The sequence below is a fragment of the Pteropus medius genome, unplaced genomic scaffold (assembly GCF_902729225.1).
Source record: "Pteropus medius unplaced genomic scaffold, Ma_sr-lr_union100, whole genome shotgun sequence".
Taxonomy (NCBI): Eukaryota; Metazoa; Chordata; class Mammalia; order Chiroptera; family Pteropodidae; genus Pteropus; species Pteropus medius.
Genome location: NW_024354875.1, coordinates 23,697,809 through 23,713,338, shown reverse-complemented (window position 1 = coordinate 23,713,338; position 15,530 = coordinate 23,697,809). Strand labels below are relative to the sequence as shown.

At 35.2% G+C, this 15,530-nt stretch overlaps 1 long non-coding RNA gene across 2 annotated transcripts in view; it reads left to right on the top strand.

The window, feature by feature from the left end:
• The window catches only part of LOC120596884 (uncharacterized), a 43,856-nt gene extending 40,035 nt beyond the window's left edge, over positions 1–3,821 (top strand). For both annotated transcript variants that reach the window (XR_005651246.1, XR_005651245.1), the window contains one exon: positions 2,724–3,821. This is a non-coding gene — a long non-coding RNA (uncharacterized LOC120596884). The remainder of the gene's footprint in view (positions 1–2,723) is intronic.
• Positions 3,822–15,530: the final 11,709 nt, after the last annotated feature.

The window sequence follows — 15,530 nt, the reverse complement described above, 5'->3', positions numbered from 1 at the left end:
TATGAACAATTTTGGAAAAATTAAACATTTGCCAAAATTGTATTCTGACATTGCTGAGTATTCTCATTGCCAAAATGAATATTCTAATATTGTTTGGTGCATTGTTCTATAAATATGAATTAGCTCAAGTTGGTTTATTTTATTGTTCTATAACCTTATGAATTATTTTGTTCATCCAATCACCTTAAGAAAGGCAAGTTAAAGCCCCCTACTATAATGGTTGATTTGTCTGTTTCCTCTTTTGCTTACATCAATTTTTGCCTTATACATTTTGAAACTATGTTATTGGATAGCTGCAGATTTAGAATTGTGATATCTTCCTGGTGCCCTTACCCCTTTTTCATTATAAAATATCTCTTTCAATCTGTTTTAACACTTCTTACCTAAAGTCTAGTTTATCTGAAATCTGTACCTTTCTTTTGGTTAGAATTTACATGGTATACCTTTTTTCATCCTTTTAATTTTAATTTTTCTGTTTTCTTATATTTAAGGCATGTCTTTTTAAGTTAATATTTTTAAAAATATTATAGAGTTTTTTTTATCAAGTCTGAAACTTTTAAATTTTTTTGTGGTAGCATGTAATCCTTTTTTATTTAATGTAATTATAACAAATTGGATTTATAGTTGCCATTTTCTGTTTTCTATTTGCCCTACCTACTTTATCCTTATTTTTCTCTCCTGTCCTGCCTTCTTTTTAATTAATTGAATCTATTTGTTATTTCATGTTTTCTCTAATTTTTTTTGTATTTATATTTTCTTCTAATATTCTTTCAGAGGTTATTCTAAAGATGAGAGCATGCATCATTCACTTAGTACAATGAGATTAAATTGTTTCTTTTACAACTTCCTTTTACAATACTAGACCTTGAAACGATTTAATTCCAAATAGCCCCTCTCACCTTTCTCATTATCACCAAACATTTTATTTCTATATATACTATAAACCCAGTAGATATTAGTATTAATGATATCTACCGTCAAGATTTACTTATATTTGCTTACATATTTACCTTTTCTGTGTTCTTCATTCCTTTTTGCATTTCTGTTTTTCTATGTGGAGTGATTTTTTAGTTAAAACTCTATTCACAAAAACTCCCTTTAGTGTTTTGGTTTGGTTTGGTTTGGTTTGGTTTGGATTGGTTTTTTAATTGCAATCTGCTACCAAAAATTCCCTTCATTTATGTTTCTCTGAAAATATCTTTATTTCAGCTTATTTTTGAAGAATATTTTTGCTGAGCAGAGAATCACTGGTTGGCAAATATATATATTTCTTATGACTTTGAAGATGTCATTCTGTTGTCTTCTGGCTTCCATCATTTCTGTAAAAGTCAGATATAATTCTTTTTGTTGTAGTTTTGTTGTGTTGTTTTTTTTTTTAAGATAATGAACCTATATTTGGTGCTTTAAATTTTTTCTTATCATTTTTGATTTACAGCAGTTTTTACTGTGATGTGACTTGTTTTTCTTTTATTCATCCTGTTTGCGTTTTAGGTATTTCTTAAATCTGTGGGTTTATCAGTTTAGAAAAATTTTTGACTAAAATATCTTCAAATATTGCTTGTGCTCTCACCTTTCTTCATGCATTCAATTGATATATGTGATAACATTTTTACTGTTTTCCATGGATCTCTAATGCTCTTTTCCATATTTTTCATTCTTATTTCTCTCTGTGCAGCAATTTAGATACTTTTCTATTGACATATCTTCCAGTGCATTAATCACGTCTTCTGCTGAATCTATTCTATGAACCCCATCTATTGAGTTTATTGTTTTATAGTTATAGAATTTCCATTTAATTCTTTTTAAAAAACAGATTCCAACTTTTTAATAAAATATCAACTTGTTTTCTATTTTTCTCTACCTTTTCTTTATTTTTCTTAGCATCCTAATCATGGTTAAGATCCTTGTGTGCTAACACCAATATCTGCTTCATCTGAAGGTCCATTTCTGGTTTTTTTCCTCTCTTTTTTTTTTTTAAAAGGTCATATGATTTTGTCTCTTGGCATACTCAGTGACTTTTTATGAAACACTAGAATATATGGATATAGGAATATAGATGATATAGTAGTAGAGGATCCATATAATGTTTACTACATCCAGAGAGAGATTGACCTTCTTTTGCTAGGCAGGTAGAATGAAAACTTAGCAACTAACCTACCTAATCCAATCAAGGAGTGAACTGACTCAGACTAGTTGTAGTTTTGGTAGGGCTTGGTTTATCTCTGGTTTACTTCAATTCCTAAGACATAGTCTTCCTCTGGATGGGTCTTGAACTCTAACCCTTACGCCTCAGCATGGCAAGACAGCTGAGAACTTTCTCTTCTTTTGTTAAGTCTTTCTGCTTAGCTTCTTAGTCTTCTGAGACACAGCTTCATATTTTTAGCAAACGTATTAAGGAGAAATCTGGCCTTATGTCAATTTCAGTATTCCATTCTATTTTTTTTCCTTAAAAACCCCTTCCTTCTGGGGTGTGGAGAGAGAATCTCTACTGTTTTTTCAGTTCTCCAGCAGCAGCCCTCCCTATGGGAGGCAAATTCCAGATTCTCAGCCTCTTTCCCCATGCCCAGAATCAGCAAATGCCCCCAGAAAAGAAATGAATGCAGACTATTGGCTGAAATCTCTGCCATTTCCTCCTTTTAGAAATAGTCTCTATCTCCTTAGTCCTGGATGTTTCAGCAGCTGTCATATGCCTTGAAACTCATTGTTTTGTTTTGCTTATCTAGCTTTTCTAATTGTTTCCAAGAAGAGAATGGTCAGCTATAAACTACTTCATCCTAAGCAGAAGCAAAAATCCATATCGTTTTAAGTATGGGTTCTGGGGAGTCCTTGCTATAGAAATCAAGAGGAGCTACCAGAAGATATTTGCCCTGAGAATACTCACTGGTGACCATACCCAAGAGTCAGCATAACTGGTTGTAACCACAATTTTTCAAAACTACAACAAAACATAGACCAGTCATTCAACTTTCTGCACTTAATATACAAGGACATTAACTGTTCTTCTTAATTAATAGAGTTGTCATGAGAAAAGGTATTTATTTGTTTGGAAAAGTAAATGTATGCACATTAAGAGTGTCGTCAATTAGTTCTACATGATTGAATATTTGTTTGTTTCTCTAGCTGTTCTTTGGATGAATGTCTTTCTCTTTCAACTATTCTGTAAACACTTTAAGGACAGAGCCTATGTCCTCTACTCCCATTTTATTTCCTGCAGTTTTCAGTACTGTGTAATTCACAAACTAAGCATTGTTTAAATATGTTACTGAAAAAATGCCACTTTATCTTGTGTCCGTGTATGTTAAAGTATTCTGAAGTACATTATGAGCCTCCTTTTGATTTTTATCAATCGATGTTTGTAAATTTCAACTAGCGATTCATAATGTTATGTGCTGACAAATTTGGGGGACAAATTTTGATAATTAGCTTGTCCTATTTTATCCTCTCAGTTAATAAAACCTTAGGAAAAAGAACTTTCAATTGTATAAAAGAGCAGATGACTTTGTAATCTTTAGACTCGATTACTTTTACAATAATTATTAGTATGTGGTACAAATGGATCGCCTCTCACAAAGATGGGGCACTTGAAGCAAAATGCTATCTACTCATTCATTCCCCACACCATTTGATCCTTAAGCAAAGAGAATCAGTTGCTTATTTCAAGGTAGTCTTGAAAATAATTTAGGCATAATTAAAGTTTGCAATATCCTGTAAGTAAGTATTATATTCTACTATTTTCTGCCAAGAATTGAATTAGCTAAGCATGACACATTTATTGCTGGCAGTAGATGTACCAAAACGTACCAACACCGGGAATTAATAAATACCACAGCCCTCCTATGGAGCAAGTTGCATGAATATTTAATAGGAAATGCATGATGAATTTCTTGCATGATTATGCAGAAAAACATTTGGGAATGGTTGCAGCTGTTACATGAACTAGCTCAGCCTTTTATCCCCCATCTCTTTCGATCTTTATCAATCTCAATATTGTACTTTAAATTCAGCAGTAAATATCTCCAATGATGAGTATTTCAGACACCTGTCAAATTTTAGCAATTATGTGACTCTTTACATATGCTCTCTGTGTGTGTGTACCTCCCAGGTTTCAGTGATACATTTTGAGGGAACAACAGAGAGCTCCTTGGAGAACAGAAAAACCATCAGGGAAATCTGACTCAAAAAATAAGGTGAAAGAAGCTAGAAGAGTAACAGCTGCCACTCTTAATGGGTGTGTCAAATTTTCTCTGACAACACCTTTATATCTTCACCCAAGCCTGGTGAAAATATATTCTAATCTAAATTTAAAGTTTTGAGGGACAGACTTTGATGTTTTTGGTATTACAGATTTTTTTTCTCCTTTCACGTGTACTAGATATCTTTTAAGCCCCTAAAAATGTGTGCGTTTTCAGCAGGTAAAATATTTCCTTAACATTTTTGCAGTTTTTGGCATATTCATAAGGTTGAAAGATCATAGCACAAAAGGAATTTTTTAAATCAAAAATGATAAACAAAAATTTATTGAAATTGTGAGCAGTGAGGTCAGATCAACATGTATTAAAAACCAGTTGGTTCGGGTCTTTCAGAGCTTTAAAGTTCATCTCTCTGAAACAAAAGCCGCTCTTTGGTTCCATTCAAATGTCCCAATTCATAGTAAATCTTCAGCATCATAGCCCTAGAAAATGGGGATTCCAGAAAAACCTCCAACTCTGGAATCTTCATAGATAGAACACAATGTTATCAAATCACTGCAGGGAGCTCAAACATGCTGCTTTTGACAATGGCCTGTGACCTTCTAATGAATTGAGGGTGACACAATGTCTCTGTCCCCTAAAGCAATTTAGTGCTTACTAGATGTCGTTAAAGAGCTGACACCCCATAAATTATCAAGTGATAATTATATTCTTAGCTTCAAAACAAGAAGAAAATTTTCCTTAACCCTTTTGCCGTTTAGAAAAAAACAGTGCAGTTCGCTGCCAGCATTAATTTAACATCACACTAAAGAATGCTACGTTTTCTAGGGTTTGACATTTTCAGCCATCGAGAATTATTATATTTTGTAAATGGGAATACCACAACTAAAAGCAGAATGCTATAAATAGAATGATGTCATTTGTTTTCAAAGACTATCAACATACTAGAACGATGCGAAAATAATAATAAAAGCCAGATATCTCATGGCAAACTTTGAGGGTAAGTTTAGGATTGTAATCCACAAGTTGCCTCAGAGTAAATGCTGCAGCTGCGTCACCAGTGAGTATTCTCAGGGCAAACGGGAAAAGAATTAACAACATACTTGTTCCCCAAGTGTGGTAGAGATGAGTTACACCTCCTAAAACGATGACTTTATTTACGGCCTTCACATTTTAGAATCTAATTTTGGTAAGAGCTCTTGATCAGCCTGGATAGAGACGCTGCAGTCACAAAGATAAACACATCTTCACAGAATCAAATATTTCTGTCTAGAGAAAGTTTAGACAAAAGAGAGGGGATAGTTAAAATCCCAAAGCTCCAGGATATGCATCCATCTAAAAAAAAATGAAATAAAAAAGAACAATACTAGAAAACAACTTTATTTTCCAGAAGTTAAGATGTTGCAGTGAAGCAAGACAGCTAATTTCTGGGTTTCCTGAGTTTCCCACCAAAATCCAAATGTCTTCTTTGAAAAGTCCACCAGAAAGAGTTACAGAGATCTCCCGCTCTATATATGAGGACATTTAATGCTGTACTCCAAGATCCTACAAACACATAATACCCAGAATGGTCACGCAAAGGACGTTCCCATTTCAGTGAATGAATGTCCATCCTTAGCTATCACAGAACTTCACCAACCTTCGCAGAACCTTCACCAAGAACTATCAGCATAGTCCCTTGGGGATACAACTTAAAGTAACATTTATATCACCTCCTCCTTCCATATTGTTTAAGTCTAAAATCACAACCAGTTCTTGTGCAAAAAAACTTAAAAGAAAAACTCATCATATGCTGAATTAACTTGAGTGCTCCCTTTATAGCTGTTCACCTTTGGCACTTTTCAAATATTTACATGAAGACAGTAGTATATATTCAAAGAAAAGAAAGCTCAAGGGCTTTTGTTGTTCTACAAAGAGATGACTGAAATACATTTCAACCTGACAATTAGAATAGTGTTTATATTTAGTTCATAGAAGCAGAGAGCAGAATGGTGGTTGCCAGGGACAGGCAGTGGGTAAGGGGATGGAGAGATGTTGGTCAAGAGGTACAAAGTTTTATTTACACGGGATGAATAAATTCTGGAGATCTAATGTACAGCATGGTGACTACAGCTAACAATACTGTATCATATACTTGAAATTTGCTAAGAAGATAGATCTTAAGTGTTCTTGCAACAAAAGATAAAAAATAAAAACTTTATGATTATGACTTAGTACAAACTACAATTAAAGCAGGATTGGGGGGTGGTAGAGAAAAGAATTCTAGTACTAATGGTCCTAAGGGAACTTTTTCTTGACCCAGCATTATCAGTTATAGTCTATTAAAATGCCCAAAACACTTATATTCACTCACAAAGGAAAAAATATTGTAAGAAAATTGATTTTATTTCTTTTTGTATCTTGCAGGTTAATTCAATATTACCTCTTACATGAATGATAATGAATACTTTTTTTTTTCTAAATGAATAGCGTTGTTTAGGGCAAATCTGCAATATATTTAGAAACTGACTTGCCCCAAATCAGACTTGCTCTAAAGGTGTCCAGTTCAAACCAGTCACTGGGAAAGGTCCAAAGCACAGCTACCAGCTTCCTATTGTCTGAATCTTTTATTACATTGGCTCATTAAAACTCCTTGTTTGTATTTGCATTTTACTCTTGGGCAATTTTACAACACAGAATAGTGATACGCTTGCAGACTGTTCCTACTCGTTATGTTTAATCATAACTGCAATAAGGAAGATCATCATATCATGCCTCTATCTCAAATACTGCAGCGATTTTAAAATAAAATTCGTACCTTACAATAGCTTTGGCACATGCTCTGTCTCTTTTTTCTTCAAGATGAGCTCTTGAAACATAAAATAAAAAGCCTACGATAAACTTGGAGAGGTCTCCTTTTTTTTTTTTATTAGAATGGATAATTAAAACTAGGGAAAAGCTTTGCCTGAAAGCAACTGTGTGTGGAAAGAGAGAGAGAAAGGAAAAAAGAATGGATGAATATCATTAAAGGGTTAGCTGATCTGTGACTGCACCACCCGTTCCTGCTCTAAGATATCTATCTTACTGTGGTCCAAGAGGACCCCCATGTTGTTTTGGGTTGATCTTCTGAATATTAAGGTTTATATTATAGTTTAACTAAAGCCAATGCTTCAATTTCTGGCATAAGTTACTAATTTTCTTATGCTAATGAAAAACACACATCGGCTCCTTGAAATTCCCAAAAGCAGCATCAGTTTTGCCACTAATTGCAGCACTGTCGGTGCAGTGGAGGGACATGGGGAGTGATTACAATAGCAATAGCTGGGAGAGGGCTCTTTGACTCCCTGAGTGGTTCTCTAACTGAAAACATTTGAGACTTGCCCCTCCTGGCCTTGAGTTCTCATGAATTTTAAGAAATTGGAAGCTCCCAGGAACACTGGAATGTGATGAAATAATGGAACTCTAGCCTAGGAGATATGAGGAAGAAAGTCGAGCTCAAACTTCAAACCCCAGCAGAAGGGAATTTGAGACAAAACCATTTGATCATCTGTCTCAACCTGACAAGATTCTTCTTCAGGGCCAAATGTACTCACACTGGCTTCTCCAACACTGACACCTTATTCATGAGACTATTCTAATGAATCTGACAGGCACAAATATAATAAATTGGTTTTCCATGAAACATAATTTTCAAACCAAAAGACTTTGGGATGCTGAAAATTCTCCCGAAACTTTGAGAAAATCACCGGACGGTTTGTTCTCTGAAACCCATCCCAGGTCTTTCTAATCCTAGTTAAGAATGCATAAAAATTAGCTTTGCTCAATATAATTTGTTCTCTGGATTAAAAAAAAAAGAAATGTCGCAAAGGGTTGAAGACCCTATTACACAGAATACCTCAACTTGTGCGTATTCAAAACACGCATGCTCTGCAGATATTTTAGTAAAATTACTTGCTGCAAAGCATGAACCAGGCAGGAAGTCGATGCACAATGAATTGATTTCCAAGTCTTATTTGTGGCTGATCTGAAGTTAGAGAGCATTTCTGTGCTGGGTGGAGTGGCAAAATGAATGTTTATTGTTTAGGATTTAAAAGGCCCATTATCATGCAGACTCAGTAAGGTTCTGCCACACAAAACTGAGTGCCAGGCCAGCAGGCAACTGATTCAAGTGACAAGAGGTGAGCTTCAACAACCTTTCCATGTTAATAAAACATGTCCCTGCACTCTAAGGAACCCTAGCACAGTATGAGAGCAGATAGAACTTATTAATCAGAACTACTGTTAACTCTAATTATAGGCTTCCCCCAAATTACAAAATAAATGGATGCCTTGGCAATAAAGCAATGTTTTGTGTATTGAGTCTTGTATTTCCACTGAATTTTCTCATTAGAATTGAAAGTGAGTTTTGATAGAACAATAAAATCTAATACCACGAGTACGGAGATCTCTAATGGATAATGACTGAGTTACCTTTCTATGCAGTTTCCCACCGTTAACCTTGTAATCTTTAGTTCTGACTGACGTGCCTATCCAAGAGTCAGGAACAGAGATGCAGGATCTTATGTAAGAGAGTTTACTCACCTTTCCTAAAGAAAGCGTTAGACTAGATCAGTCCGATACAACTGTTGGGGAATCATAGTTCTCCATGAGTATTTGAAAGCTATGGACCCTCTCCTCAAAAAAATACATGTACACACAGAGGACATGTGGCATACATTATCATGAATAAATCAATAGAAGCTATTCAAGAATCTCAGGGTGAAAACTTTCTATAAATTTGGTTTCTTGACCAGCTTCTACATGGAGATAATGGATTATAGATGTTAAGCTCAGGTGCATTCCCTAGCTCTCTTCTTGACTCCCCAAGATGAATGTTTCCCCCTTTCTTCATATCAGCTGCCTCTACACAGCATGGGCAGGGAGAGATTTTGCTTTAAGTAACATATTCTAGTACATCAAATACCAGCCTGTACCACCATGAAATAATGTATGCTTACCTGTGTGAATAGGTCACAACTTCAAAGGGTAGAGAGATTACATTCAAGAAAGGCCTATGGGGGGATGTCACATACACCACCTTCCATCTCCATCCAGGAACTGTGATGGTCTGTGGAGTTCTTGCTACCACCATTTTGAAACTTAAAAACAAAACATTTCACATGACTAAAATGTCAAATAATTACTCTTTCATCTTTTAAATTTTTATGTAACATACTTTAAAACCGTCATGCTCATCCCTGATACTCCCCTCCTTTTTGATACTGTAATCCTTACTCTCAAAATACCCTTAGATACAGGGTATCTCCATCTATCAAAGGTGAGGATAGGGAGGTAGAGATAGATTAAGAGTTGGGACAACGATGAGGTTCAGAGGTGAAATGAAGGTCAGGAATGGGTTGGTATTTGTAGCTAAGGACTTTTTATTTCAAGGTCACTGAATTCGCACACTTTTTCTTCACTCCTCTTACCAAAATTTGGATCCCAAGAAGTGGTTTTTAGTTTCTGTAAAGTCTATATATGTGTAAAGAGATTGTTACAAAAAACAACAACAACAACAAGTAAATCAACCCAGAATTACTCTGAGATGTTTAATATGCCTATTAATGACACACAAAATAAGAAAAAGGGATAAATACTGAGTCAGCTTGTGTCTGTCCAACACTGGGACACTGGAATTAGTTCTAGTATTACTGTCACCAACCAAACGATAGAGCAACATTATTGCCATAGGAAAAGGTATTTACGGTATGTAAAACCAAATCTATCCAGAATTCACAAAGATTTCTATAAGTCAATAAGAAAAACACAGACAATTCAACAGAAATATGGGAAGAGTCTTGACATACTTCAAAAAGAACATATCTAATAAATATGAGAAAACATATTTAATCTCATTAGTCATTAAGAAAGTGCAAATTCAGGGGTAAGTATATACCACTATTTGCTAGAAGATAAAAATGAGAGAAGGCTGACAATACCAAAAATAAAGATGTGAAGCATCTGGAACTTTCATATACTACTGGTAGGAATGTTTAAGATACCTTTGGACCCAGAAATTTCACTCCTAGGTATGTACTCAAATGAATTGCTTGCACATATACACCAAAATCATGTGCAAAAGAATGTGCATAGTAACGTTAGCCATAATAGCTCCAAACCACAAACAACCTAAATATTTATCAGTAATAGAATGGATAAACACATGACAGTATATTCATACAATGGCATATCAAGTGATGAACTACATTTAAATGCAATAAAAATGGTGAATTTTATAAACATTTGATTAGACAAAAGAGCCAAACACAAAAGAATATAACTAGAAATTTACTTACATGAATTGGCAAAACTAATTTGTGATTTTAGAATTTAAGATGTAGTTACCACTGGGGAAAATGGAAGAGATAGTAATTGAGAGGGGATTCAAGAGAGGGGTTCTTCTGTGATTTTTCTATTTTTTGACAAGAGTGATGGTTTCACATATGGAATCATTTTGTGACCATTTATTTAGCTATACATATACAATCTGTATACTTTTCTGAACATATCATACTTAAAAACAAAAGTTAAGAGAAACCATTGGTATAGGGGTGTAGACTGAATCCAAAGGGCTAAAACCTTTATTTTTTCATTTACAAATTGTATGACCTTGAATAATTTATGTAATTTTTCTCAGTCTCAGTTTTTAATCTTTAAAATGAAGATAATACTTATCAGCTTTGTATTACTAAATGGGAAAATTCATTAAAAAATTATTAAGAACAGCCCATCCCCTCAATTTGCAAATGAACAAATCAAGAGACAGAGAAGTTATGTGTCTTGTTCATGGTCCTTCAATTAGCCTGTTGCCAGGGCCAGAATTTAGGCTTAATTGGATAGCATGCAAAGCAAAGGCAGCTATTATACTGTGAACTCAATGTAAATGGAAGACAGACACCTTTTGGACCATTTTGTTTCCTTCTTCTATGTGTGTCAAGAACACAAGACAAGATGGTAATTTCTTCTTCACTCTGGTCCTGACTATAGCTACAACTCAGCCAGTCTTTTCAGAACAGCCTTAGGGAAAAAAATAACAAATCAAATAAATAATTAAATCAATTCAACAAATATTTATTGAGTACATACCCTATACCAGACACCATTCTACACCCTTAGAATTCATCAGTAAACAAAAGAGACAAAATGTTTGCCCTCCAATTTATTCTAGCAGATAGAGGGCAGAGAGGGAAGGAGTTGGACAGTGAACATTAATATGCTTAAATAACATATTGTTTTTGAAGGTAACAGGTGAGATGCCTGTTGTAAAATGTAAGTTTTATTATTATTCAGATATAGTGAGGCCAACAGATCACGGGATGACTTCCATTGAGAAGAAGTTATATTCACAAGTCCTAAGAGGAGGGGAGCATACAACACCACAGTGTCCACCATAATTAATCAGTAGGCAGAAGAAGAGAAAGAGAAAATGTGGGCAAGAGATTTTACTGTGGTGTCTGCAAGAAATACCAGTTGAGATGGGCTAAGCAGGCTTAAGACTGACTGCTTGAATAATTAGAATAATTTAGTTTGAATAATTTCAGCAGGTTCTGAGTGTAGGTACCTGGCCCGGGATTGATTAGGGCTGGGGGATATTGTCACAGAGTGGGTAGCTGAGCACGTGGGTTCTGGATTGGTTGTTTTGCCTATGAAAGGTGCACTCATGTGCCAGTTGTATACTATCTCTAGGAACTGGCTAGCCCTGAGAGGGACAGTCTCTCCAGGGTCAGCAAGGCACCAGATGTCAAAGCATCAGAAACACCTGGTTAATACTTTGCTCTGAAAACCAAAGCAGGCACGAGGAGCTAATAACTAATACCATATTTAGAATATTTATCAAATAAATCACCAAATGAACATCTGAATCTTTGTTGGACTAGATTTATTTGTTTCCTTTTCTTTTTAGTCCTTAGATGTCAGTGCGGAATTGGCTGGCATGCAGGGGAAAACATCTTGCATATGAAAATTATACCACACTTCGTGACCAAGAACACTATAAAACAAAATAAGAAATGATGACTTGTGTTATCTATGTACTTGTGTGGCATAGAAGCCACCCAGACAGATAAGCTTTAAGTCATAATTCTACCAAAACAGCTGCTTACTTAATGCTTACATTCTCTGCACTCAAGTATTAATCTCATAATCAGATCACCTGACCAAAAGTATTCACATGTAGCTATATCTCTATGAAGATATAATGTGATGATGGAATAATTTATTGTTATATGCAGGTTACTATACACTGTCCTGAAGAATGAACGGTGAAGACTATACAGTGATTCTGGCACCAATTTCTATTCTCTCCTCATGGTGAAATAATAATCTTTAATCTGTGTGGTTAAGAGAATAGCTCTGATCTAGATCTATGCTTAACCTTTTTCATAGTTAATCACTAAGAAATAGTAGCTAGTGGTAAGGCAGACCTTTGTGAGTACAGGAAAGCAGAATGAAAGAAAAGTAAAAGTTGGCAAAGTAATAAGTAAGAGTTACAAGTAATTAATCCAAGAAATAAATGACAAGAAGGAAAATATTTTTGCAAACATTTTTAAAACACTGCATTTTACGTATAATCAAGGCAATCACAACCTGTCCTAAGCACATAACACTTCTGAATAGAAGGCAGTGAGACTGGGGAGTTTTAAGAGGCCCTAGAGTGGTTAATGGGGGAATTAGCACAATTCAGAAAAGACATTAATTAGGTCAATCTGCAGTTTTGAAAAACTTTAGCACCTCTCCAACACTATTAGTGAATTAATGACCCCAGTTACTGAACAATAGACAAAGATTAATACAAAAATTTGGGCTGTTTAAATCCAGCTTTAAAGGGAAATCCAAAGAGGAAGCTAACAAAGTTGGAAAACTACAATAAGAATTAATGGAAGTGTGTTTGTAAATTATAAAAACAAGTATATATTAAATAATGGATTTTTTTATAAAGAACTCGCCAGCACAAATCTTACAACTAAAAAGAAAAGAACGCCCATTGATATTGAGCCCAAAAGAGAGATTGTGTAATTTCTCTAAAAAAGAAAAATTTTAACTTGTATAGAACATCAGTTTGCTTAATAATACTTGAGAATAGGAAGCATCCCAATAATTTGTTGATCTTTAAATTAAATTAACTCTAGCACCCAGTTCCCTTCATCAGGGTGGAGTGTCATATTTTAGGACCCTCTCCTTTGAGCATTACAGAGTTCAAGATGTTTATGTACTGACTCAAAACAGGGAAAGGAACCTGTGCCTTAAATTCATGGTGGTTCCCATAATCATTGCCTCTTCTACCACTTACACTAGTAATCCCTGGTCATCTGCTATCAAGCAATGTTTCTTCAGAAAGGGCAGAGCTGTCCTTCCTAGCAGTCCCCACTAATGACCACAGGAATCCTACAGTATCACTCTATAGGGCCTCATGAAGTAAGTGCAGAACTTTTACCAGACGGTGTATATTTTGTAACCTGTGTATTGCAAACAACACTTGATTTGTTATGCAGATACCTGGGATTACATAATACAAAATGATACTTGTTTCAAAACATGGGATACCATGTTCAACAAATTCTTCTGACTTTGAATAATCACACAAGTTCTTGTCATACAGCAATCAATAATCAATCAAATATCAAGATTTTGATGCTCACTTTTTTATGGAAAAATCAATGACTTTGGCATATTTTGCCTATCGATTTAGGATGTGTTACATACACTTGCCTTTACGATGATATAAAAATCAGAATTCATTATCAAGAGCTAAAGCTTCTGCCTCCACCCAAATAATTCTTCAATGTGTTGTAAGTAGCTGGCCAGGAAAAAAAAAAGATCATTTTCCAGAACTATCAAGTTACCATAAAAGGGATCCTTTATGAATGACAAAGCATGTTGACTGACTTGAATTCCCCAGGATGGTTGTCAACCTCCTCTGCATCTATTTTAAGATTTGCTATGTGGGATTCCACACAGTTAATCAATCACAGAGTTTGATCAGCTTTAGCACATGGATCAGGGAAGTTTTCTGATGTTAGAATTTCCAGTGGAGGTGGCATACCTCCACTGGAAATGATTGGGAACCTGTAAAGAGAAAGGGCTGAGAGCAAAGACATTTGATGATGTTCTTTCAGATTTACACACAAGTTTGCAGTAATAAAGATTGGACGGAAATTCTAAACTTCTTTAGAGGGACATAATTAAAGGGTTTGTTTCCTTTCTAGAAAGTAGCTAAAGAAGACTTACAATCAACACAAATTTTAGTAGCACCTCCCGTGGTAATTGCAAAACTTCTCAAGAGGTTTTGTAATCAATTTCTGTGTAGTTCTGTTTTACGAATTACACAGTTCTTGAATATTAGAGAATTAATGCCTCAGCCCTTACTTGCACTTGCACTTGACTAGCCCCAACTCCAACACTGTGAGATGAAACGTCAGAAACAAAAAGTGGTAGTTTTTGATCATCTCAATGTACCAGTCATACATTAATGTTGAAATAAGCCCTACAAATTCATCACTTCATCCCAGTGTCTTGCCTGGTTTTGCTCACTCAGGACACCAAAACATTGATTACATGGTCAGGCAGATACTCAGGAATCACTACTAACAATCCATGCAGAGTACTGAATTCGATCTTGAGATTGTATGAAGAAGACAGAAAGACTTACTGCAAATGACTAAACCACATCCACTATGAAAATTTGGTTTATTTACTTCACATGTTTGTAGACAGTAGACTATAAAAAAGAAACAGTGATCTGGAATCAATCTCTAGTTCTGCCTCATTGTGGAACTGATGATAACCTTTAACCAGAGTGATTAAGAGACGAGCTCCAGTTCAGTTTTAATCCTCTTTAGAGCCTTGTGTTGCATTCGTCCTACATTTTCTGATATGTGCTAGTCTGATGATCAAGTCGGTTCTTGAGAATGACAAAGTAATGCTACTTCTCTGTCAACCTGAGATCTCTGTGCCTGGGGCAAGGAGCATAAAAAGGAATCTTACTTAAATGGAGATTAATAAAAATGTAAGAACAACAAAAAGAGAGAGTGGAAAGAAGCTGTGTCCTCATAGGACACCAAGGAATCTCCAGGCCTGCAGCTCACTGATCTTGAAATTGATTCTCTCACTTCATTCGTCTTTGCTCTAAGGACAATAGAGGAGTCACAAGTGACAAGAAAGGGGGCTTATATTTTTGTAGTATCTCAGATTTTTTACCTTGTTCTTGCCAAATACTGCTGTGTAATCTGTGCAAGGGCAGCATTCTTCTTTAAGCCATAGCAATGGGAATATTTGAACCTCTGGGCTTAAAAAAATGGATGCCATGATACTCTCTATGTAATA